Source organism: Sinohyriopsis cumingii, chromosome 18 (assembly GCF_028554795.1).
Source record: "Sinohyriopsis cumingii isolate HCF-2022 chromosome 18, ASM2855479v2, whole genome shotgun sequence".
Classification (NCBI taxonomy): Eukaryota; Metazoa; Mollusca; class Bivalvia; order Unionida; family Unionidae; genus Sinohyriopsis; species Sinohyriopsis cumingii.
The window spans coordinates 36,009,201-36,034,665 of NC_142978.1; the positions used below are offsets into that span (position 1 = coordinate 36,009,201).

General features: G+C 36.3%; 1 protein-coding gene across 1 annotated transcript in view; it reads left to right on the forward strand.

Annotated features, from left to right (window-relative positions):
• Window positions 1-4,563: 4,563 nt before the first annotated feature.
• LOC149776399 (serine/threonine-protein kinase Nek10-like) overlaps window positions 4,564-25,465 on the forward strand; it is a 130,873-nt gene continuing 109,971 nt past the window's right edge. The window contains exon 1 of the mRNA XM_089940776.1: window positions 4,564-4,778. The gene's annotated coding sequence lies outside the window, so the exon portion shown is untranslated. The remainder of the gene's footprint in view (window positions 4,779-25,465) is intronic.

Genomic DNA, 25,465 nt, shown 5'->3' on the forward strand with positions numbered 1-25,465 from the left:
ACTGAGTGTACAGAATGAAGAGTACAGGTCCAAGAACAGACCCCTGTGGAACACCACAACATAGATAAACTGGGCTGGAGTGTATTCCATTTGCAGATACAATTTGTGCCTGTTGACCAAGTAGGACTTGAACCACAGTAAGGCTGTATCATGAATGCCAAATGTATGCTGGAGGCGGTGAAGTAATATATCGTGGTCTATTGTGTCAAATGCTGCAGACAAATCAAGGAGGGTGAGGGCTGTAATCTTTCCGCTATCCAACGCAGAGAGAATGTCATTAACTACTTTTAGAAGAGTAGTTTCAGTACTGTGGCAAGGGCGATATGCAGATTGTACATTGCTAAAAAGACTGTTTGAATTTAGATGAGATACAAGCTGGGATAGAACAACCTTTTCTAAGATTTTTTATATGAGTGGGAGATTAGAAACTGGCGGTAGTTCTTTAAATCTTTATGGTCAAGTGTTGGTTTCTTCAGCAGAGGCTTTACAATGGCAGTTTTGAAAAATGATGGGAATTCCCCGGATGAGAAAGAGAGAGGTATTAATAACATCAGTTAGTGAAGGCAATACTGGATCTAAGCACTCAAGCAGCAGTGATGTTGAAATTGGAACCATTTCACATGATTTTGGTGCATTCTTCATCACGATTGTACGATTGTACGTACGAAATACATAGAGACAGGTTCAAATGATGCTAATGGTTGCCGCTCAAATTCTGTAAAGCAACTGCATGGTGACGACCAGTCAATTGAAATTGTGGTGTCAAGCTTATCTCTAAAGGTTTGTCCTTTGTCACGGAAGAAATTTGCAAACATGTCCAGAAAGTCGACTGGAGAGAAGGTAAGTGCAAGTGGTGTAGATTTTTTCCTTGACATTAGCTTGTTAGTAATCTCGAAGAGCTCTTTGCAGCTGAAACTCTCCATGATCTTAGCAGTGTAGTGGGCTGATTTCGCTGCATGGACTACATTTGTGATATTCTTCTTAGAGGCTTCATAAATTTGCTTATGAATAATGAATCCGGTGGAAAGCCAAAGCCTCTCAGCTTTACGGCGGTCTCTTTTAGCAGCGCGAAGCTGGTCCCTAACACTGCTTTACCATGGAGAACACTTTTGAATTGATACTCTGCACTTGGTAGCTGGTGCATATTTGTCAAGCAATGAACGCAGGCAGTTATCGAGTTGTTCTGCGGTAGGAGGTAAGCAAGTGTTCGATTAAATCGTTCAACAATTGCCTGATTACGATTAATTGCAGTATGTCATCGTTTGATTTTGACTTTATGTTGTTTTCATCAGAGATGATACTGCACCAATAAATTCTTTGCCAGGATCAATTTGTAATATTTGTGGTCATCGCAAGGGTCCTCGTTGATAAATTTGTTCTACATCAGAAGAAACGTCAGTTGCAGTTTTAGTTGATAATGGTTCTGTTTCTTTATACCTACTTGCAACGTCAACGACATTTAACGTGTATTTATATGTACGTGATTGACGTCTTCCAGTTTTGATAATATCATATAGCAAAAAAATAAAATATCTGCTTGATGAACTTCATTAGGAGTGCTAACATCAAAATGTGTATGCTGAATTTTTGTTAGGTGGTGGTAGCTAAATTTGCTCTATGGCCTATCGTGCTAACCATTTTGCAGCAACAAAACGTGTAACCTTTGCTGCATCAGCGAATTTACTAATCGCTGTTCTACGACTCCAATATCCTCTTGGGCTATAGTAAATCGATTCCCTTATTTCAATAATCGGTTGATTAATTATCGGCTCCGAATAATAATTTACCTTTCATCGCAGATATTACCAACCAATGAGCTATCTATTCTCTGAAAGATTTTTTTATATATAGAATTTTATGAATGAATGAACTTCATATCTGCAATATGTCGTTGTTGCAGATCTTTACTTTTATATGCTATATCATGAACGTGACATGCTTGATCAATAGCATTTATTGGATACTCTCCAGGTCAGGTTGATCTCGCTCGTCAAGTCGGATTTCAAGTCGGTTTCCAGGACCACAGTAATTATATCCAAGAAGATGTTTATCTTCTGGGTATTTAGCCCACAGAGTTCCTGGTAATTTTCCTAATGAAGTAGCGACATCATCACCAATCTGATTATTAGAAATAACTTCATATTTTTTGTACCACAGTTTACACATTTGACGGTAAGTGCACACTTTTTATTTTTTGTTGTTATTATTGTTGTTAATACACTTGTGGGAGTGGATGCTCTGCATCGAACGCAAAATAGATCCATATTTTTTTAATTATATTTATACAACATGGATGTCATTCATTTCTCGGCCACACGAAAACAAGAGCCAGTAAAACATATTTCAACATTACCGAATTCCATCAGAATGATACTAATTGTTCCATCTGGGTCTGGTAAAACGCAATTATTACTTAATTTGATAATGATATGGCTCAAGTTATATTTAATATCCCCGTCAGTTGACGATCAGAAATGTTACGATATACTTAAAGATTATAATGAAGATGCAATATTGTTAAATGAAGATGGCGATGCCATTATTAATTTTATAACTGATATTGATGAAGCACCATCCGTAGACGACCTTGATAGATTTATGAGTTATTTAGTTGTGCAAGATGATGTTATGCTTGGCAAACAAACAAATCCAGCAAGAATATTTTCCTATGGAAGGCATAAAAATACTGATGTTATTTATGTTACTCAACGATACACATAAATTCCGAAAGTGATCAGAGATAATTGTAATATTTTAGTTGTGTTCAATGGAGTTGATACACATACTCTGCGAAATATTCATCAGACTTGGTGTAGTGGTGATATGGACATGATTAAGTTATACAAAAATTCTTTTCAAAAGCACAATCTGCTCCGCACGAATTTATAACAATAAATTTACACGATCCCAGAACAAAATGTCCAGTAGGTCTTGGTAAAATATTCGGTTGATATAATACCGATTTAATGATAGCAGCAGAGAGGGTGCGACCTCAATGAAACGTCCGGTGGGTAAACGAAAACACACATACAAATTTAGACAAACAGGAACGATACAGATAAAGTAACAAAATAATCTAACCCAATTAGAGAAACTCTCGGTAAATTTAGAGGTTATGACTTGACGTTAGTGACCTTATATTTTTCATTTTCTTAGGAATCTTTATTTTTCAAAGATGACGTTTCAGCAAAAGGTCTGTTCACCCTCTCTGTTGCTCATCCAGCAGTCCGTTTGGCTTGTAGATATCCAATCTGGTTAGGTTCGTTGCTGAAGGATTTGACAACTATTTCGGCATGGCGTGATGAGTGGTCTTCAACGGATGTTGTAAACTACTCCTTCGTAGCTGAGCCATCAGTCTGCCCTCTTGGCTTCAAATTTCCACGACATATGTGGACCATGCTGAACCATTTCTGGACAGGACAGGGTCGTTGTGCAGTCAACCTTGCCTGACGGGGCCAGGCCACTGACTCATCCTGGAGCTGTGGTGCTCTAAAGACCATGCCGCACATTGTGAACAGTTGTTCTCTGACAAAGTTAACCAGTGATTGCAGGCTCTGCTTCTTGCTGATGACTCCATTAAATGGCTGGGCATGCACTGCACACGATAATTAAATAAATGACAATGGTCAGTGTATGTACTCTTATCTACAATGTGCTTTTGCCTTATTCGCGCGTGCAATTGTCTTCCGCTTGTACTTGTATTTATACTTGTCACGTCAACGGAAAATCTTATAGACGTGAGTAGTATGATAATAGCCATTTTGTTGGTTTAAGTATTCTACCCCATATGCTCATCGTCTTGCATGGGCGCCTGCTGGTACGGTTCGCGGGATCGCATGCGTGGGCGTAATGCGGCCTTAGCAAATGAGGAGACCGATTTGGATCATTTTGGCGGGGCCCTATGGATTTATGCGCATGGCCCCATGTGAGCACAGCATTTGGAAATAAACTTTTAAACAAGTTTTATATGATATTGAACTTAAAAATGTCTTCCATCGCTTTAAAATTACTTTCTTTTTATAGATATATTTTAAAAACTTACGCGCGGAGCCCCTGTGAGCGATGCCCTATCGGACCAAATCGGTCAAATCAGCCGGCTGGCCCTGGTGGGTTTAATGTGAAGAATGGTGAGAAAGCTGTGACCAAAATAAGAAATAAAACAACAAAACCTGTATTATCATTACTACTGAGGATGTTATTTTTTCACAACGCTTTCCTCCATTACTGCTGCCCATATCTTCAATAAATTCAGACAAAATTAACGATCTTTTTCCTTTAGAATCTGCGTGGTCAATCTATGGCCAAGTATTTTTCCTTTAAAAGTAGACAATGAACAAGAAACATTCAACACGTACAGAAATATTACTCTTTTTATTTGATTTGAACAATCTTGAAATACCAGTAGTGCATTATGCATCTTCAGAATAAGCCAATATTCTACATCTTGGTTCTATGTGTCTAGAAATAGATCACCTCCAAATATCCATAGCCACACATAAATGTTACAACAGTTTTGATTGGTTGCCACTGCCGCTTTCCAGTTGTCTAAGCATACCTGCAATTGGTAATTCAATGACATGTTTTTCAATAGAGTAGTTAACGAACTTGACATTTCAGGTACTTTGCAGAAAAATGCCGTTATTTATGATTACAAAGCAGAAAGTCTATAGTACATGCATTTACTGTTGAACAGAGATATAATCTATTCACCATCATGGACTGTTCTTCGTCGGACTTAAAAAGAGAATAAGCCTTATTACACCATTTCAACGATACAGGTGAGTTAAAAGTACAACGCTACGGTGTTCTAGCAGTAAGTAACACAGGTGTTCCAAATGCATTCATCATAACAGTATATGCAAGCATAGTATCATAGTAGGCGCTTGACTGTTAAAAAATGACTAGCTTTAAATACTATTTTCTTCTTCAGTTTTCGAATTTAAAAAAAAGTAGTATGGCCGAATTAAATAAACGATTTGTTAGCTTGAGCTATCGGGATGCAATTTTCGAATTGTTGACATGCCCTTTAAATCGATAAGAGAGCTATCCAAGGTGTAACTTAGTTCAGCGTTTCATTAAGTTATCCACCGTTAGTCAGTCAGGTGATACTTTTCCATATGCAGCAAACTGTGACGTCTTTAAGCGAATGATGGCTTTCGTTGGGGGGGGGGGGGTTAAAACATACATGTCTGGGTCAATGTCTCACGTTGTAGGATTATATTATAGTATACAGTGCAAAATATAATATAAAGATAAATTCATTATAAATGTAACAAAAGCATTCACATACCTAGGCTAGTGTGTGTGTATATATATATATATATATATATATATATATATATATATATATATATATATATATATATATATATATATATACAAATAAATATATATATATATATATATATATATATATATATATATATATATATATATATATATATTTCATATTTGCAGAGAGGTGAATGATTTGCTTAAAAAATATTTCACTGTTAAACTGGCAGTGAAGATAAGCATTTAATTTGTATACAGAACAACAACAGTATCTTGTGTATAATTGGGGTTTTGTTTCCATAGATGCAGTTTTTAACTTCTCAGTGTACTACCTCTGAAATAATATTAAATATTATATTTTTAAATTATTGTTAATATCATGTTTAAAAATAAGGTGAAACTTAATAAGCTTTCTCATGGTTAGTATCAGTCAGTCCATAATGTTGTCAGACTCAGCCTGTCTTTTGGTGGAAATCAGCTTGTAATTTGATCGGTATGAATTATAAGCATGTCAGAATCAGTCAGGCTTTGAATCAGCCAGGCACCTGATACTGTAAGCATGCTAGCAACATTACCACCATACCACTTTGTATAAATGGTGTTACTGTCAGCTTATCTATGAATTTTTTTTGGAAATCTTTTATACATGATTGGAAATAAGCTGATCTCATCCTACCTGTTGACGTAAAACTGTAAATTGATTAAAACTATTAAGAGAGACATCATGGGATGACACTTAAGCACTTAACCGTACCATATCACATGAATACAGGTTATGGTGCACACTTAGGGGTCAGATCAGAACAGCTCATTTTAAATAAATTGGATGAGTGGGTTGAATTTTATGGTACACCAGCACAAAACTGGCTATAATGGCATGATATGGGATTGGCAATGATGGTTTCAGTCGCATATTGTTTTCACTCAAATTGGAAGTAAAGTAAAACAATGAATAAAAACATTTTTTAAATTCAAAAATATAACCTGAGAAAATATTCTAGCAGTGATAGTATATTTTTCTGCTTTCTTAAATCCAAACTACATACACAGGTACCTGCTGTATAGGTCAAGGGGGAGGGATCACGTGACCCCCCCCAATCATACTGCAAATATATATATATATATATATATATATATATATATATATATATATATATATATATATATATATATATATATATTATCAATTCTGATAAGTAAATTAATCATGCAAATGAAGCTAAAAATATGTCACAATATTCTGTTCAAAATGCTTAGTAGATATTAGCTTTAGTTTTAGACTGCTTATGCACAGAATTATGCAACTAACTCTCCTGGCCATGACTGACTGACCCACCCTGCAAAAAATCCTGCAGGCACCCATGACTACATATATAAAAATGTAATTTCCCCTTGTTCACATGCTGCTGTAACAAGACTGATCTATTATTGTCGTCTTCACATGGCTGGATTTATATATCAATTTCTAGACCATTTTTGCAGCTTTATGTATAAACAATGATATTGTATTTCATAATAAAAATATGGTTTTAATAATACATAATTTTGTATGTTATGCCATGGCAATTGTTTAGATTTTTGGAAATAGCATTTCAGATAGAAGTTAGACAGGAACGATCCTACCGTGTCAAATTTTTTTAATGGTTTAGTTTTAAGTAATTCAATAATATAAATGACTGCAACATAATTATCCTAGTCAGTTTAGTAAACAACAAGAAAAGAGATGCCAACATGAAAATGATCCATTACTGTTGCCCACACTGTATATTCAGACCAGTTTTCTGTAAACTCTTCTTGCTGCAGCATATGAATGTATATGGTTGGAGTTACTTTTAAAATTTTACTACAATTTTATGCAGGGGCCCCGAGTGGCCGAGTGGTCTAAAGTGTTGTCCTTTACGGATCACTGCCATCTCACCTCTGTCTGCATGAGTTTGAGTCTCGGATTCAGCCAATGTGGGTATGTGAGAAAGCTTGCCAGTAGCTTCTCGTGGGTTGGTGGTTCTTTCCGGGGTTTTCCCGGGTTCTTCCTCCACCATTAATACTGGCCGCCATGTATAGCCTATCGTGTGCTGAAAAATGGCATTAAACCCTACAACAACAACAACAACAACAACAACAATTTTATGCATAAATGTTATAAAGAAACCTTGACAAGTCATGATTGATTAGAATACAGTCATTCATGCAGTTACATCAGCATGCATTAACTCATCAAAGCTGGGAGCTTGATGTCATTTTTACTTAGGATGGGGGTTGTTTTGCATCTTTAGCAGGTATAATTCAATGCATTTAGTTGGTAGTCATCTCTGCTCCCACACTTGAACTTGTTCTTAATAAGATTTTCCTTACATTAGGAAATTGCAGTATTTCTTGTTTTGAATACAACAGTGTATCAGTAATGCCTTTAAAATTTAAGTGAAGGCATGAAATTGTCAGTGATATTTTTTAAAGCTTTCATGCAATGCAAAACAAAGGACATGGTACCCTGCTTCTGATGAAAAAAAGCAGCCTAAAATGTCCTGAAAGTTTGAATGAAAGCACTCAGACCTGACAACTAACGGGTAACCAGTCTGGAAGTATTTTTAAAAAAAATCTTATCAAGGGTGACAATGGCATTTGTTCAGATGATAAATCAAATTGTCTGTTTGTAATCTGCATGCTGGAAATACACCCAACATGTCAACACATAAAAAAATGACATCTACCCAACTACATGTACTAAACGACCTATGAAAAGTGAGAAGGTTATCAAGTTAATATGGGAATTGATAATGTACCATATCATAGGCTGTATATTATGAATTGAATCAATACATAGCACAGGTGTATCATTTCACCCATAGTCTTTTCACTGGTCTTTTATTTTAACACCTTTAAAAGAATTTTTATGTTTATGTGTTCTGTTTTGTTTTGATAAGACAATGTGATTTTATGTTTATTGTTTAAGTCCACATTTTTATAATTGACAGTATTCTATAAATGTCACACTGCTTTGGGCCATTATTAATGCAGAGATTTATGGCTCAAAAGCTTGTCAACTGGGAAAACAAAGTGGGTGCTGCCTTTACAGACTAGCACAGGTAGTTGTTCAGTTGCTGGAGAAAAGCAACGATCATATCGTCCCACTTGCCTTGTCTGATAACTTTGCAAATATCACACTGGAATCAAATCTGGATTATGAAAAAGGCAAGTGCTACTCAAATCAAAACTTGCATTGCATTAAACACAAATATGGTTGCCTTATATTTACACAAAAATGGAAAACTAGTAAACATGGTAAACAATTGATGGGCACTTCACTTTGTGAGTGATATTAATTTAATTATTTCAAAATCCAAATAAATATAAGTATTGTATAATGAATGCCATAATGAAATGGATAAACACAATGCATACCTCATATGCATTTTTGGTTGGTAATAGTGGCATGAAAATGTAGAAACATTTCAATTGATGACTTTTTGTACATACTGTCAGGGTTCTCAGTAGACACATACCTTTTGGTTTTGATGCTTGGAATTTAATTTTGACCCATTTCTGATGTGCGGAAATAATAACTTGTATATTTTTTATGATGTACATTGATTTGGGCCAGAGTGCCAGTTCTTATTACCCTCTGGCTTAGTTTCCAACTAAGTATGGGCTGTCTTTAGCAAATTTACTGCATGCACCAGTGATTGACATTTGCTAGACAACTCACCTTGCCTGCTTAGGTGTGCATAACTGAAACAAGGTTTGATTGCTTTGAGATTTTCTTTGATTTTTATGATAGTTAGGGGAAGAGGGAATCAATTATAACTTGATTAGATCACCTTTTGATCAAGCATCAGCATTCGTTTGATTGCCCATCAAATTATAATCAATTGGACAAAACTGGAAAATATGGCAACATGAGAAAAAAAAGGTTGACTTGAAACAAGTATACATGGTGTATTAATACGACATGGAAGAAGCATTTTTAATTTATTTTTCCAAGTTTCCTGGGAATTCTGTGTAAAAGATTTGCATTTATTTATTTTTTATACAGGAATGTTATTTGTTGATTTTGCCTTTTACCAAGAAACATTCATTATGGTGAATGGTATAAATAATATTTTTTAAAATCTATCTATGAAACAATAACATTTCAAAGAATAGTTAGGTTCAAGATTACCAGTGGGCATTAAAAAACATCAGTTTTATTATTGTTGGAAATTGCTTCAAAGTTAACAATTGAGAGTTATAAATCTATCAAGCAACAGTTTTAATTGGAGATATTTTCTATATTTTTCATGGAAAATATCATTTTAACATGCCTAGATATATGTCTCTAAAATCTTGGAATTATCAGCATCATCAAGTTAACTTACAAAAGCTGATTGGCTGATACTGGTAATCAATGGCCAATAACAGGACAGCTCCAAATTAAAGTTGTAAAAACATTTTTTTGAATAGGAGAATTGTAAATATTGACAATTAGTTATTGAAAATCATTGTAAAATGCTTGGTTGTTCTGTGTTTGACCTATCTTTGAATATTTCTTATGCCATTCATACTCTTGAATAAGTAGGGATCAATTGCAAACAGCATTGACCCTGATCTGCTGTCAAATGATGCACCAGCAGATTGGGGTTTTTGTTGTTTTTTCTACTGAACACTCCTAATAAATTATACAGATCTTGGATCTACTGGCTCATGATGCAGTGATAGATCTAAATCAATTCAGTTTGCAGTTGGATCCAATTAATCTGTGAGCATATAGGGTTATTGTAACACCACTAATAGAAACTAAGTTACAGAAGCTCCAGAATGGATACAAAACAAAAAACAACATCCAGAGTAAAACATTTATTTGAAACTGTATGTACATGATATATTTAACTATATTTTAACAATAATACAATTGTTTGACTTGCAAACTATCACAAGAAATGGATTATAACATGATGGAATAAGATTGGCTTCTAATAAATACACTTATAAAGTTAAGAGGCATATTGATGTAAAGAATATTTTGGGTTGTTTATTGTAATGTATTACATATCCATATATAGGAGAGGCTTCATTTCACCACTGTAGGTAACCCATGCATTCTGATAAAGGCATAAACTCCTTAATCTGTTACAGACCATTGCCATTGTATGAACTAAAAGTTGGACTATGACCATGAGTAAATTTCATGAGATTTTGGGTGTGTGTGCGTTGGATTTTTAATGTAGCTTTAACAATTATTTAGCCACATCTCTATGATGTCTGCAGTGTGGCAGTTTATAGTGATGTCTAGCACTGGGGCATCAAGCTGCAGACAGGTAGCATGATGTCCCACCCAGTCACATTATCCTGACACCAGGCCAACCAGTCCTGACGCTAACATCTTAATGCTGAGCATTAAGTGAGGCAGCTGTTAGTATCATTTTTATAAGTCTTTGGTATGACTCAGTTGGGGATTTGAACCCATGACCTTCCACATCCGTGGTGGATGCTCTAACCACGAGGTCACTGGAGCGGTCTGAGATTTTGAATAACAAGCCAAAAATAATCCAAATTTGATATCAGATTTTGAATAACATGAAAAAATAATCTTATTTTGGTGTCAGATTTTGAAATAACATGCCAAAAAATAATCACATTATTTCGGTGTCAGAGTTTGAATGACATGCAAGTAAGTAATCCCATTTTGGTTTCAGATTTTGAATAAATAGGAAAGAAATTGTCCCATTTTGGTGTCAGATCGATGTTATTCATTTGTTAGATAAAGTAGTAGGTGAATTAAGGGTCTAAGATATAGAGGGTGTAACAAATATGTAACCAGCGAACAAATAAACATGTAACCAACAAACAAATAAACATGTAACCAACGAACAAATAAACATGCAAACCTATGAACAAATGAGCAAAATACTTAATTCCTTCCCAATTTCATTTGCTAAGGGATAATATAGCATTTGGTGATTACAGTAATGAAATTCTGTCCCTAAAGATTATATTAATCATAAAGTTTTCAATTTTATATTCCTTTGTTCAATTACAGCAAGGTTCTAAAATTTCATGTACTTTTCTATGTAAGGGTAACTCAGTTATTTTGGTCACTTGACCATTTTTCATGCTTGAGTGACTTATACTTTTAGTTCTACATTTGTTATACCCTTACTATCTTGAACCCTGCTTTACAAAACTCACGAAAATTGGCATATTGATGCATTACAAGAAGAGTTACTGAACCCTACCAAATATAGGTCTGTGTGCCCTATTTTTAATGCTTGAGTGACACTTTATTTTTTATGCCGTTCATTGATCATCGGTGTTTTAACAAAACTGTTATTGTAAATGGGAACAATGTTAAACTTGGTAAAAGTTGTTGTTGTTGTAGGGTTTTTCAGCACATGATAGGCTATACATGGCGGCCAGTATTATTGGTGGAGGAAGAACCTGGGAAATCCCCAGAAAGAACCACCTAGAAGCTACTGGCAAGCTTTCTCACATACCCACACTGGCCGAATCCGAGACTTGAACCCACGCAGACAGAGGTGAGATGGCAGTGATCCGTAACGGAGAGCGCCTTAGGCCACTCTGGGCCCCCCTTGGTAAAAGTAGTTTTTTAAGCCAGCTGCTAGCACATGAGAAGGCTGAAACTAGCAAGTAAATCTTTGTTAGGGAGAGTAACTTAGCCATACCAAAAGGATGGCACAGCTATAAGTGACTCTGTTGACTTTTATATGTTTAGCTGGGGTTTTTTACCCTCAGCATCATATACCCTATTTCATCTACATTCATGAAGATTTTGTGTATCATTCAAATGTAACTGAAACATATCAAAATGAGGTCATTGTGACCTAATTTTCATGTTGGAATGAGTTTTGTATTTTCAGATCTTTCATGTTTACAATCTTAATAGCTTGGACTCTATTTTACCTACATTAATGAAAATTGGTCTGTGGATGCATCTCATGGAGAATAATTCAACCCTACCAAAAACTAATCTTGGTGACCTAATCTTGACACTTGAGTCATTTTGTATTTGCAGACATTCATTTGTTATATTTTTAATATCTTGGACCTTATGTTACCTACATTCATGAATTTGGGTGTATGGATACATTTCAAAGAGAGTAACTCAAGTATAGCAAAGTTAGGTCCATGAGACCTATTTTTATGCAGGAATGATGTTTGTATTTTCAGCTATCTTCTATTACATTCCCAATATTTTAGATCCAATTTCTGTGACATAAAAATTACAATTGTTTTTTTTGTGAGAGTTTTTTTTTGTGGCTGCATTTAATGATCCTGTTAACACATTATGGGCTATATCATGACAAGGTACCTTTCCAAAAGAAACACTAAGGCAGCTGACAAGTGTGGGTATCAAACCCATGATCTTTGGATTCCAAGTTTGATGCTCTGCCAACTGAGCTCCCAATTGTAATGTAGATACATCTCAAGGTGAGTAACAGTACCTTTAAAAATAGATCATTCTGACTTAATATGCATGCTTCATTGACTTATTTGCTTTAAACTTATGTTCCCTACATGGTCAATATGCTGGATTCTATATTTCATCTACACATGAAATTTGGCATGATGGTAACTTAACCATATAAAACCTAGGTCACTCCCACACAATTTTCATTTTTCAGTGACTATAATTTCAGGTATCAGTTCAATATACCCTCAGCATGTGGATCCTATATCAGTTACAATTGGTATTAGATGCCTTTCAATGAGAGGGTAACTTAGCCATATCAGAATTAGGTCAATGTGACCTGATTTTTAGGTTTGAGTGATCATTGTATTTTCCTCCATATGAGGTTGTATAGTGTCAGCTACCTCAATGTGCTCCTGTAGGCTAGTGGATTCATTTATATGCATAAACATCTTTTTAAAAATTATTGCTAATTTTCAAAGCTATTTGTTTTTATACAGTAACATGGAAAGTAAAGTTCATAAACTTAAATTTTGAAACTTGGGGACATTTGTAAAAAATCCTTATGAATATGCCAGCAGTTACCTTGGTTGGTCTGGTCACTGGAATTTAAATGCATAACTCACTCTGATTGCCAGTCTGGGAATTGCTAATCGCTCCCTTAAACTGGGATAGGCAAAGTGAGATTGTAAACTTGTTCAAGCATTTTCTTAAATATTAGGGGCATGAAAATAAAATCAGATCAGTTTGAAAACAAGTTTTTTTTTTGATAGGTTGGAGTGACAGAAAGATATAGTACAATTAGCAAAACACAGCAGGGGGGCATACATAGGTGTGGGGTTTGACACTCTCTTGTCATCACTGATTTTGTTAACAGTATGCATTGTTTGACTGTTAAAATGTGTCTGTCATAGTGACATCCAATTTGTTCCAGGTCCTTTATTCCACATAACACATTTGTATCAGGAGAACTCGCTGAAGGTCAGTCAAGGAATTTATTATATTCATACCAATAGAGAGAGGGGTAATTTCAGCACATTCTCCACTACATTTCTGCAGTAAGCTTTCATATCATATATACTTAATTATAAGTTGTCAAACTGCAAACTCCACAGATCCAGATCTACCATCGCATAATGTACTGGCATATCTGGGTCTATGCAGTTCATTTGGAGCAACACAGGCTCTGATCTGCATGTGCATTATGTGACAGCAGATCGAGGTCTGTGTTGTTTGCAGTTGAACTCTGCTTATAAGTGAGTATATATGGCAATTTGAATGAATCTGTGCTAGCCATATATTGACATAATATACTGCATATAATTATTAAAAAGTACATTCAAATTTGGCTTAATTAAATCTAATATTACACCCAGACCTATCAGTAAAGATTTTTGAACATGCAAGTCCATAACTAGAATTATTGCCAAAGTATGAGTTCATAACCGATACATGGCAAAGAGTTAAGATTCATTAATTTGAACAGTGAAAATTTACAGGGATTGTTTTGGTCATTATTATACTTCCGCCTATATAGAGACTTAGGTATATAGTGTTCCTTGTGTACATCCACCCTCTTTAGAGAGTGGGGTAAATAGGGTTATTTGTGTACATCCACCCTCTTTAGAGAGTGGGGTATATAGTGTTCCTTGTGTACATCCGCCCTCTATAGAGAGTGGGGTATATAGGGTTCTTTGTGTACATCCACCCTCTATAGAGGGTGGGGTATATAGTGTTCCATGTTTACATCCACCCTCTATAGAGAGTGAGATATATAGTGTTCCTTGTGTACATCCACCCTCTATAGAGAGTGGGGTATATAGGGTTCTTTGTGTACATCCACCCTCATTAGAGAGTGGGGTATATAGTGTTCCTTGTTTATATCCACCCTCTATAGAGAGTGGGGTATGTAGTGTTCCTTGTGTACATCCACCCTCTTTAGAGAGTGGGGTATATATGGTTCTTTGTGTACATCCACCCTCTTTAGAGAGTGGGGTATATATGGTTCTTTGTGTACATCCACCCTCTTTAGAGAGTGGGGTATATAGTGTTCCTTGTGTACATCCACCCTCTATAGAGAGTGGGGTATATAGGGTTCTTTGTGTACATCCACCCTCTTTAGAGAGTTAGGTATATAGGGTTCTTTGTGTACATCCACCCTCTTTAGAGAGTGGGGTATATAGGGTTCCTTGTGTACATCCACCCTCTTTAGAGAGTGGGGTGTATATGGTTCTTTGTGTACATCCACCCTCTTTAGAGAGTGGGGTATATATGGTTCTTTGTGTACATCCACCCTCTTTAGAGAGTGGGGTATATAGTGTTCCTTGTGTACATCCACCCTCTTTAGAGAGTGGGGTATATAGGGTTCTTTGTGTACATGGACCCTCTTTAGAGAGTGGGGTATATAGGGTTCTTTGTGTACATTCACCCTCTATAGAGAGTGGGGTATATATTGTTCCTTGCTAACATCCACCCTCTATAGAGAGCTGGGTATATAGTGTTCTTTGTTTGCTTCCATCCTCTATAGAGAGTATAGTATATAATGTTCCTTGTGTACATCCACCCTTTATAGAGAGTGGGGTATATAGGGTTCTTTGTGTACATGGACCCTCTTTAGAGAGTGAGGTATATAGGGTTCTTTGTGTACATCCACCCTCTATAGAGAGTGGGGTATATTGTGTTCCTTGCTTAAATCCACCCTCTTTAGAGAGTGGGGTATATTTTGTTTCTTGCTAACATCCACCCTCTATAGAGAGTTGGGTATATAGTGTTCTTTGTTTACATCCATCCTCTATAGAGAGTGGGGCATATTTAGTTCCTTGTTTGCATCCACCCTCTATAGAGAGTGGGGCATATTTAGTTCCTTGTTTGCATCCACCCTCTGTAGAGTGTGAGGTATATTTGGTTCCTTGTTTACATCCATCCTCTATAAAGAGTAGAGTATATAGTGTTCCTTGTTTATATCCACCCTCTATAGAGAGTGGGGTATCAAGGGATCCTTGTGTACATCCACCCTCTATAAAGAGTTGGGTATATAGGGTTCCTTGTGTACATCCACCTTCTCTAGAGAGTGAGGTATACATGGTTGCTTGTTTGCATCCACCCTCTGTAGAGAGTGGAATATATAGTGTTCCTTGCTTACATTGAGGCATAAAGCCGCTATAGAGAGTGGGGTATATAGGGTTGCTTGTTTACATCCACGCTCTATAGAGAGTGGGTATATAGTGTTCCTTGTATACATCCACCCTCTATAGTGGGGTATCAAGGGATCCTTGTGTACATCCACCCTCTCTAAAGAGTTGGGTATATAGGGTTCCTTGTGTACATCCATCCTCTGTAGAGAGTGGAGTATATAGTGTACCTTGTTTACATCCACCCTCTTTAGAGAGTGGGGTATATATGGTTTTTTGTGTACATCCACCCTCTTTAGAGAGTGGGGTATATAGTGTTCCTTGTGTTCATCCACCCTCTATAAAGAGTGGGGTATATAGGGTTCTTTGTGTACATGGACCCTCTTTAGAGAGTGGGGTATATAGGGTTCTTTGTGTACATCCACCCTCTATAGAGAGTGGGGTATATAATGTTCCTTGCTTAAATCCACCCTCTTTAGAGAGTGGGGTATATATTGTTCCTTGCTAACATCCACCCTCTATAGAGAGTTGGGTATATAGTGTTCTTTGTGTACATTTACCCTCTATAGAGAGTGGGGTATATAGAGTTCTTTGTGTACATGGACCATCGTTAGAGAGTGGGGTATATAGGGTTCTTTGTGTACATCCACCCTCAATAGAGAGTGGGGTATATTGTGTTCCTTGCTTAAATCCACCCTCTTTAGAGAGTGTGGTATATATTGTTCCTTGCTAACATCCACCCTCTATAGAGAGTGGGGTATATAGTGTTCTTTGTTTACATCCATCCTCTATAGAGAGTGGGGCATATTTAGTTCCTTGTTTACATCCACCCTCTATAGAGAGTGGGGCGTATTTAGTTCCTTGTTCACATCCACCCTCTATAGAGAGTGAGGTATATTTGGTTCCTTGCTTACATCCACCCTCTATAGAGAGTGGCGTATATAGTGTTCCTTGTTTACATCCACCCTCTATAGAGAGTGGGGTATATAGTGTTCCTTGATTACATCCACCCTCTATAGAGAGTGGGGTATCAAGGGATCCTTGTGTACATCCACCTTTTATAAAGAGTGGGGTAGATAGGGTTCCTTGTGTACATCCACCTTCTCTAGAGAGTGAGGTATACACGGTTGCTTGTTTACATCCAACCGCTATAGAGAGTGGAATATATACTGTTCCTTGTTTACATTGAGGCATAAAGCCTCTATAGAGAGTGGGGTATATAGGGTTCCTTGTTTACATCCACTCTCTATAGAGAGTGGGGTATATAGTGTTCCTTGTATACATCCACCCTCTATAGTGGTGTATCAAGGGATCGTTGTGTACATCCACTCTCTCTAAAGAGTGGGGTATATAGGGTTCCTTGTGTACATCCATCCTCTATAGAGAATGGGGCATATTTAGTTCCTTGTTTGCATCCACCCTCTATAAAGAGTGCGGTATATTTGGTTCCTTATTTACATCCACCCTGTATAGAGACTGGGGTATAAAGTGTTTCTTGTTTATGTCCACTCTCTATAGAGACTGGGGTATATAGTGTTTCTTGTTTATGTCCACTCTCTATAGAGAGTGGGGTATTTAGTGTTCCTTGTTTATGTCCACTCTCTATAGAGAGTGGGGTATATAGTGTTCCTTGTTTATGTCCACTCTCTATAGAGAGTGGCGCATATAGGGTTCCTCTTTTACATCCACCCTCTATAGAGTGTGGGGTATAAGTGTTCCTTGTGTTTACATCCATTCTCTATATAGAGTGGGGTATATAGTGTTTCTTGTGTTTACATCCATTCTGTATAGAGAGTGGAGTATATAGTGTACCTTGTTTACATCCACCCTCAATAGAGAGTGAGGTATATTTGGTTCCTTGTTTACATCCATTTTTTATAGAGAGTGGAGTATATAATGTTTCTTGTTTATGTCCACTCTCTATAGAGAGTGGGGTATATAGGGTTCCTTATTTACATCCACCCTCTATAGAGAGTGAGGTATATTTAGTTCTTTGTTTACATCCATTCTCTATAGAGAGTGGGGTACATAGTGTTCCTTGTTTACATCCATTCTCTATAGAGAGTGGTGTAAATAGTGTTCTTTGTCTACATCAATGTATAAACCCTTTATAGAGATTGGGGTATATATATATATATAGGATTCCTTGTTCCTTGTATTGGGTATATAGTGTTCCTTGTGTGCATCCGGCCACTATAGAGACTGGAATATATAGGATTCCTTGTGTACATCCTTTATACATACTCTGTATAGACAGGGATATATAGGGTTTCTAATTGTGTACATCTTAACCTATATTCTCAATAGAGACTGGCGTATGTAGGATTCATTGTGTATATTCATGCATATCCAGTACATTCTTTATAGAGACTAGGGTATATAGTTCCTTGTGTACAGTACATCTTCTATAGGGACTGGGGTATATAGGGTTCCTTGTGTACTTTTTATACATACATACATTCTATACGGAGAAGGGGGTGTATAGGAATTCTTGTGTTTATGAATGTTGTGTATAACAGATTTGTGAACACAGCAAGTCTCAGTTTATAATGAATCACCATGAGATTATGTATGGACAGCTTAGCGGCTGAAGATGCACATATCTTAACAAACCACCAAGCTCCTGCAATATTTTATGGAGTTATTGCCCTTTTTTGTCCTGCAGTTGATTGCACCTAAATGGGATAGAATCTTATGAATGCAGGTTAGTGTCTGACGTATGACAGAATCTTGTGAACACAGTTACAAAGTTTTCACTGAATAGCTGAGAGACTTTGCACATGTGTTAGTAAACATTGGAAGATGTGCATTTGGCCTTTGAAATGTATGTATGTATGTACGTACGTATGTATGCATGCATGCATGCATACATGTATTGTTGTTATTGTTGTTATTGTAGGGTTTAACGCCATTTTTCAACACACGATAGGCTATACATGGCGGCCAGTATTAATGGTGGAGGAAGAACCCGGGAAAACCCCGGAAAGAACCACCGACCCACGAGAAGCTACTGGCAAGCTTTCTCACATACCCACAGTAGCCGAATCCGTGACTCGAACCCACGCAGACAGAGGTGGGATGGCAGTGACCCATAACGGAGAGCGCTTTAGACCACTCGGCCACTCGGGGCCCCGCATACATGTATGTATGAATGAATGGTATGCATCCATGCTATATATATATATATATATATATATATATATATATATATATATATATATATATAACTTTACTGTTACTGTACAAAGTCTTAGTGGGGCTTCAAGTAGCCAAGTGGTCTAAAGCACTCTATGTTATGGATCACTACCATCTCACCTGTGTCTGCATGGGTTCGAGTTTCAGATTCAGTCAACGTGGGTATGTGAGAAAGCTTGCCAGTAGCTTCTCGTTGGTCGGGTTTTTTCTGGGGTTTTCTGGGTTCTTCCTCCACCATTAATACTGGCTGCCATGTATAGCCTATCATGTGCTGAAAAATGGCGTTAAACTCTACAACAACAACAACAACAAAGTCTTATTAAAATGGAATCCGTGACTGTATCCACCTCATTACAGGAATCGTGTAACAATGATAGAATAAAGAATGCTGTAGTGAGAGAGTACTATACACATGTATGATGTGTGATTTTTTTAAAAACTTTCACTCAAAGATTATGTAATGTATTAATGAACTTCTAACTGTCCTACACTTAATCATGGATTATTCATCATTGAAATATCTAATTCAACTAACTCGGAGAAAACATGGCAGTTGCAGAAAGTAAAACATGAATCAGTGAAAAATGAAAAATCTTGATGATACTGCCATCCTGGTTTATGTCAGACCAATGAATGTTTGCGTGTTTCCTTATCTCATGATTTATATAGGTATACAAAAAGTAGCATTGGCAGCAGCACCATGCTTTTGGGTAATCTAGATGTAGTCTTTTCAGGAATAACATCTGAGAGATCAAGAAAGAACATCGGGAGTGAGAAGGTTTGAATCTTGAAGTAGTTAAAATAACTGCTGTCAATCAGCTTGAAATTACCTGCACTTCTCATGCAAATTTAATTATTTACACTTATTTCTGATATGATAGTCATTTTAGCATTTAAAATTTTCCATTGTTTCTGTTCAACCACAGTATATCACAGTTATCAAGGTTCCATGAATTACACTGTACAGTGCCTGTCACTGTATGCCCTCTTATTATACCACTGTTATCAAGGTCCCATGAATTACACTGTACAGTGGTTTGTCACTGTATGCCCTCTTATTATACCACTGTTATCAAGGTCCCATGAATTGCACTGTACAGTGGTCTGTCACTGTATGCCCTCTTATCATACCACTGTTATCAAGGTCCCATGAATTACACTGTACAGTGGTCTGTCACTGTATGCCCTCTTATTATACCACTGTTATCAAGGTCCCATGAATTACAATGTACAGTGGTCTGTCACAAAGTATCCCCCTTAATATACAACCGTAGTCAAGGTTCCATGAATTACACTGTACAGTGGTCTGTCACAAAGTACAGTATCCCCCTTAATATACCACTGTAATCATGGTCCCATGAATTACACTGTACAGTGGTCTGTCACAAAGTATCCCCCCTTAATATACCACTGTAATCTGAAGGTCCCATGAATTTCTGTACAGTGGTCTGTCACTGTATGCCCTCTTATTATACCACTGTTATCAAGGTCCCATGAATTGCAATGTACAGTGGTCTGTCACAAAGTATCCCCCTTAATATACAACTGTAGTCAAGGTCCCATGAATTACACTGTACAGTGGTCTGTCACAAAGTACAGTATCCCCCTTAATATACCACTGTAATCATGGTCCCATGAATTACACTGTACAGTGGTCTGTCACAAAGTATCCCCCTTAATATACCACTGTAATCTGAAGGTCCCATGAATTTCTGTACAGTGGTCTGTCACAAAGTATCCCTCTTTTTTATACCACTCTTACAAATGTCCCATGAATTTAACACAGTATTGTGGTCAGTCACTATATACCCAATTTAACTCATTAAACCCTGGAGGTTTTTGTCGTTTTCACCTTAAAAGCGAGTAGGAAACACATTTGGGGGCTATTTCTGAATGCATCTTAATACATCAACTTCCAAGAGAGTTTCCATTAGCCTAATTTCTAGTTGTGTTAGAAACTTTGTTTTCCATTGGTTATTTTGCTCGCGCCAGAAGCAGAGGTTAAAAGTTGGAGTTCTATAAAAACATTTGCTCAACAGACCCATCATTTTTGTATTGAGACCACTGTTTATTCCAAATGCCCACCGTATCCTACTTTTTTGCAAAGGTTCACCTGTCTGTGTGCAGTTCAGACCAGTCTGCCTTAGATCTGAGGCTAAAAAGTCTAAAATTCGGACACGAAACCAGATTCCAACCACAGGCAAATATTGGGTGAAATATAAAACAGGTCAAAAAGAATAGGTTTTTCCCACTGTATTTTGTAGTGCAAATACAATGTCCAGATTATTTGGTATCCACATTTCTATAATGCCACCCATTTTAGTGTATCGTACATGACCATGAAACTTCAGAGCTTGGCAGTAGGCTACTACCTCCTGCCATAAAAATGCGGTGCCAGGGGTTAACGAGTTAATATACCATGTTATCAAGGTCCTATGAATTACACTGTATAGTGGTCTGTCACTATATACCCCCTCAGAATACCACTGTTATCAAGGTCCTGTGAATTACACAGTATAGTGATTTGTCAACATACCAGTTATCAAGGTCCCATGGCTTACACAGTATAGTGATCTGTCACTATGTACCTCCATAATATACCACTGTTATCAAGGTCCCATGAATTACACAGTATAGTAATCTGTAACTGTATATTCCCTCAGTATACCAGTTATCAAGGTCTCATGACTTACACAGTATAGAGATCTGTCACTTTATACCTCCTTAATATACCACTGTTATCAACTGGTCCCATGAATTACACAGTATAGTGATCTGTCAATATATACCCCCTCAGTATACAAGTTATCAATGTCCCATGACTTACACTGTATAGTGGTCTGTCACTATATACCCCCTTAATATTCCAGTTATTGAGGTCCCATGACTTACACAGTATAGTGATATGTCACTATATACCCCCTTAATATACCACTGATATCTTGGTCCCATTAATTACACTCCCTTAATATACCAGTTATTGAGGTCCCACGACTTACACAGTATAGTGATCTGTCACTATATACCCCCTTAATATACCACTGATATCTTGGTCCCATTAATTACACAGCATAGTGATCTGTCACTATATTTCTCATTAATACACCACTGTTAACTGATCTGTCACTATATACCACCTTAATATACTGCTGATATCTTGGTCCCATTAATTACACATTATAGTGATCTGTCACCATATACCCCTTCATTACAACTGGCATGACACTATGCTTTACTTTTGTTGTTGTCCATGAAACATCATAATAAACCAAAGCAAGTGTGTTGTCAGTTCAGAAGGATGTGTACAGATAAGGAGCCTGGCATTTCATATATTGATGCTTTTTGTTAATTTTTAGTGTGAAATGAGCTGTTTTCATTGAGTCTGCAGAGGTAATTAGAATAAGTGAAAACACAAGTAATCTATTATCATTTCCTTGCAATTTCTTTCTAGCTGATGTGGGGGCTTTACTTTTGTTTTCTCTCTACTCAATAAGATTGGCAGATACACTGACCAGAACAGGGTTCTAAACAATGTACAATTAGTACACCCTCTCTATGAAACCATGCACTCCCTGGGCACTCTGGATGACTGAGTGGTCTAAAGTGCTCAACTTTACAGATCACTGCCATCTAAAGCACTTGCCTTGGCAGATCACTGCCATCTCACCCATATGTTTGAGTCATGGGCTTGATAAATGTGGATATGTAAGAAAACTGCAGGTGGCTTGTGGTTCTTACCAGGGTTCTTCCACCACCAGCTGTACTTGGCATTAAACCCCAAACAACAACAAACAACAGTACACATTCTGTAAAATACAGTACACCCTAATTATAAGGCCATTTAGTATAACATAGTACTTGTTATATGGTGGGCATTGTTGTTGTTGTAGGGTTTAACGCCATTTTTCAGCACACGATAGGCTATACATGGCGGCCAGTATTAATGGTGGAGGAAAAACCCGGAAAGAACCACCGACCCATGAGAAGCTACTGGCAAGCTTTCTCACATATCCACGTTAGTCGAATCTGAGACTCGAACCCACGCAGAAGAGGTGAGATGTCAATGATCCATACTAGAGTGTGTTTTAGACCACTCGGCTACTTGGAGTTGGACATTGTCATGAATCCCATTTCATTATTCAATTGTGACATTATGTCTATTACTTCATTATAAGTTAGTCTGACTATAAATCAATATACTCTGCAACTACCATGAGCCAGTGCATAGTATTTTCTCTTTGTTATATATATTTGATTTAATTTAGTTGTCTGTTTATAAGTTTTTATTTTTTTATTATTTCATTGCATGTTTGAGTAAAGTAATTTTGTTTACTGGAATTTGACATTTTCCTGAAATTAGTTTGACCAGAGTGTTTAGTCGTAAACAGCTAACGCTGACCTAGTGCCTGACCTTGATTCAGAAATGCTTGAGTCAAGTAAACAACTTTCTATTTTTATCTTATTCTTAGAGTAAAATGATTGTTTTTTTTATCAAGGTCATTCTAGGAATATGTGACTTTAGATGTTTCGAAATTCTGGTTTTACCGGAATTATGCAGTGGTCATGTTTAATATCTATGTTTATAGAGAATTAGTCAGTTTGGGCTTAAAAACACTTGATGTTATGGTCTTTGTTTTGTTTTGATTAGTTTGGAGTTAAACTTTAATTTTTATTCAAATTATTTTGGATTCTAAAATATTAATTCTTTTTCCTGGAAATGTTTGAGTGCTCATACAGAATTCTTGGACAAAGACAGTTTTTTAAATTTATTCGGAATTCAAACACCGGTATATTATTGTCTGTGGAACAACAAAGAACTGTAGACACAACAGCACAATACTAGCTGTAGCATACATCATTGCCTTCCATTGTGGATTTTTGTCTGGACTCAAATTCAAATTTCGTTAGAACATTTCATTACTAGGACTTCTAAAATTTAATTCGTGGATTATTTTTGCATTTGATTTTTAAAACCATAAGTTCTTTTCCTCATTTTTACATAGTTTTTCCAGGGAAAGAAATTATTTGTTAAATTTTACAAAGCTTGTTGTTTTCACTTTTTCTTTGTTACTGTTTACTAGAGCCTAAACACATAACATCTGGTTTCTGTGGTCAGACTGTTGTAAGACTGTTTTAAGCCAAGTCCAATGCAAAGAATATAGAACCCAATTTGCTATTGCATACTGCAGATCAGGGTCTGTATTGTTTGTTCTACTGATTACTCCTAACACACTGACTTGACCCAGATCTGCCAGTGCATTATGCAGTTCAGATCTTGGTCTATGCAGTTTGCAGTTGGACTTGATTTATAAGTGAATATATATGGTACTCTAATTTTTGATACACCATCAAGATGACAGATCTGGGTCTGTGCTGTTTGCAGTTGGACTTGATTTATAAGTGAGTTTATATGGTACTTCAATTTTTGATAAACTATCAGTCAGTAGCAGCCATAATTGTTTTCTCCTCTATATTTTAGTTTAGTGAACATTTTTGTTTCAAACATTTTGGAAAGTTTAGGTGACTGAGAAAAATAATAAGTAATTTTATTACCTATAAATAATAATTTGTACACCTGATAAATTAATAAATTCTGTATGAAAAGTTACAGAAGGTTTTAATCCCATCTGCATATTCCATTATTACCCAGTGCATGATCTCACTTACCTCTGGTGATCAGACTATTTGTTATGTATGTATCTATCTGTCATTGTCTATCTATCTATCTATCTATCTATCTATCTATCTATCTATCTATCTATCTATCTATCTATCTATCTATCTGTCTGTCTGTCTGTCTGTCTATCTATTTATCTATCTATCTATGTATCTGTCTGTCATTATCTGTCTATCTATCTGTCTGTCTATCTGTCTTTCTATCTATCTATATGTCTGTCTGTCTGTATTTATCTATGTATCTATCTGTCATTAACTGTCTATCTATCTGTCTATCTATCTATCTATCTATCATCTCTCTATCTATCTATCTATCTATCTATCTATCTATCTATCTATCTATCTATCTATCTATCTATCTATGTGTCTGTATGTCTGTCCATCCATCTATTTGTCTAGTTATATATGTGAGTTTCATATAGTTTTCAATACATATATGCCATCAGATAATGACATAGTAATGAAAAATATTTGTAAATCACATAAAATCTCCTTACAGTTAGTTTCTCTCTTTGTCTCAGAGACATATACCTCGCAAATATCTGCCCAAGTAAGAATTTATGTTACATTAAATTGTTTTGCACTGTATTCTTTTGAAAGATGTTTTATTAATTGGTTAGATTGCCAAAACAAGTCTTGCAGTATTTATACATTGTTATGGAAAAAGAATTATATTTTCTATCCATTGATAATGTGAAAAGTTATACAGATTTATACAAGATGTGTTGTCAAATTTAGTTGATGGTAAAGCTGTTTTGTGAAGGGCATTCACATGATTGTGACTTGT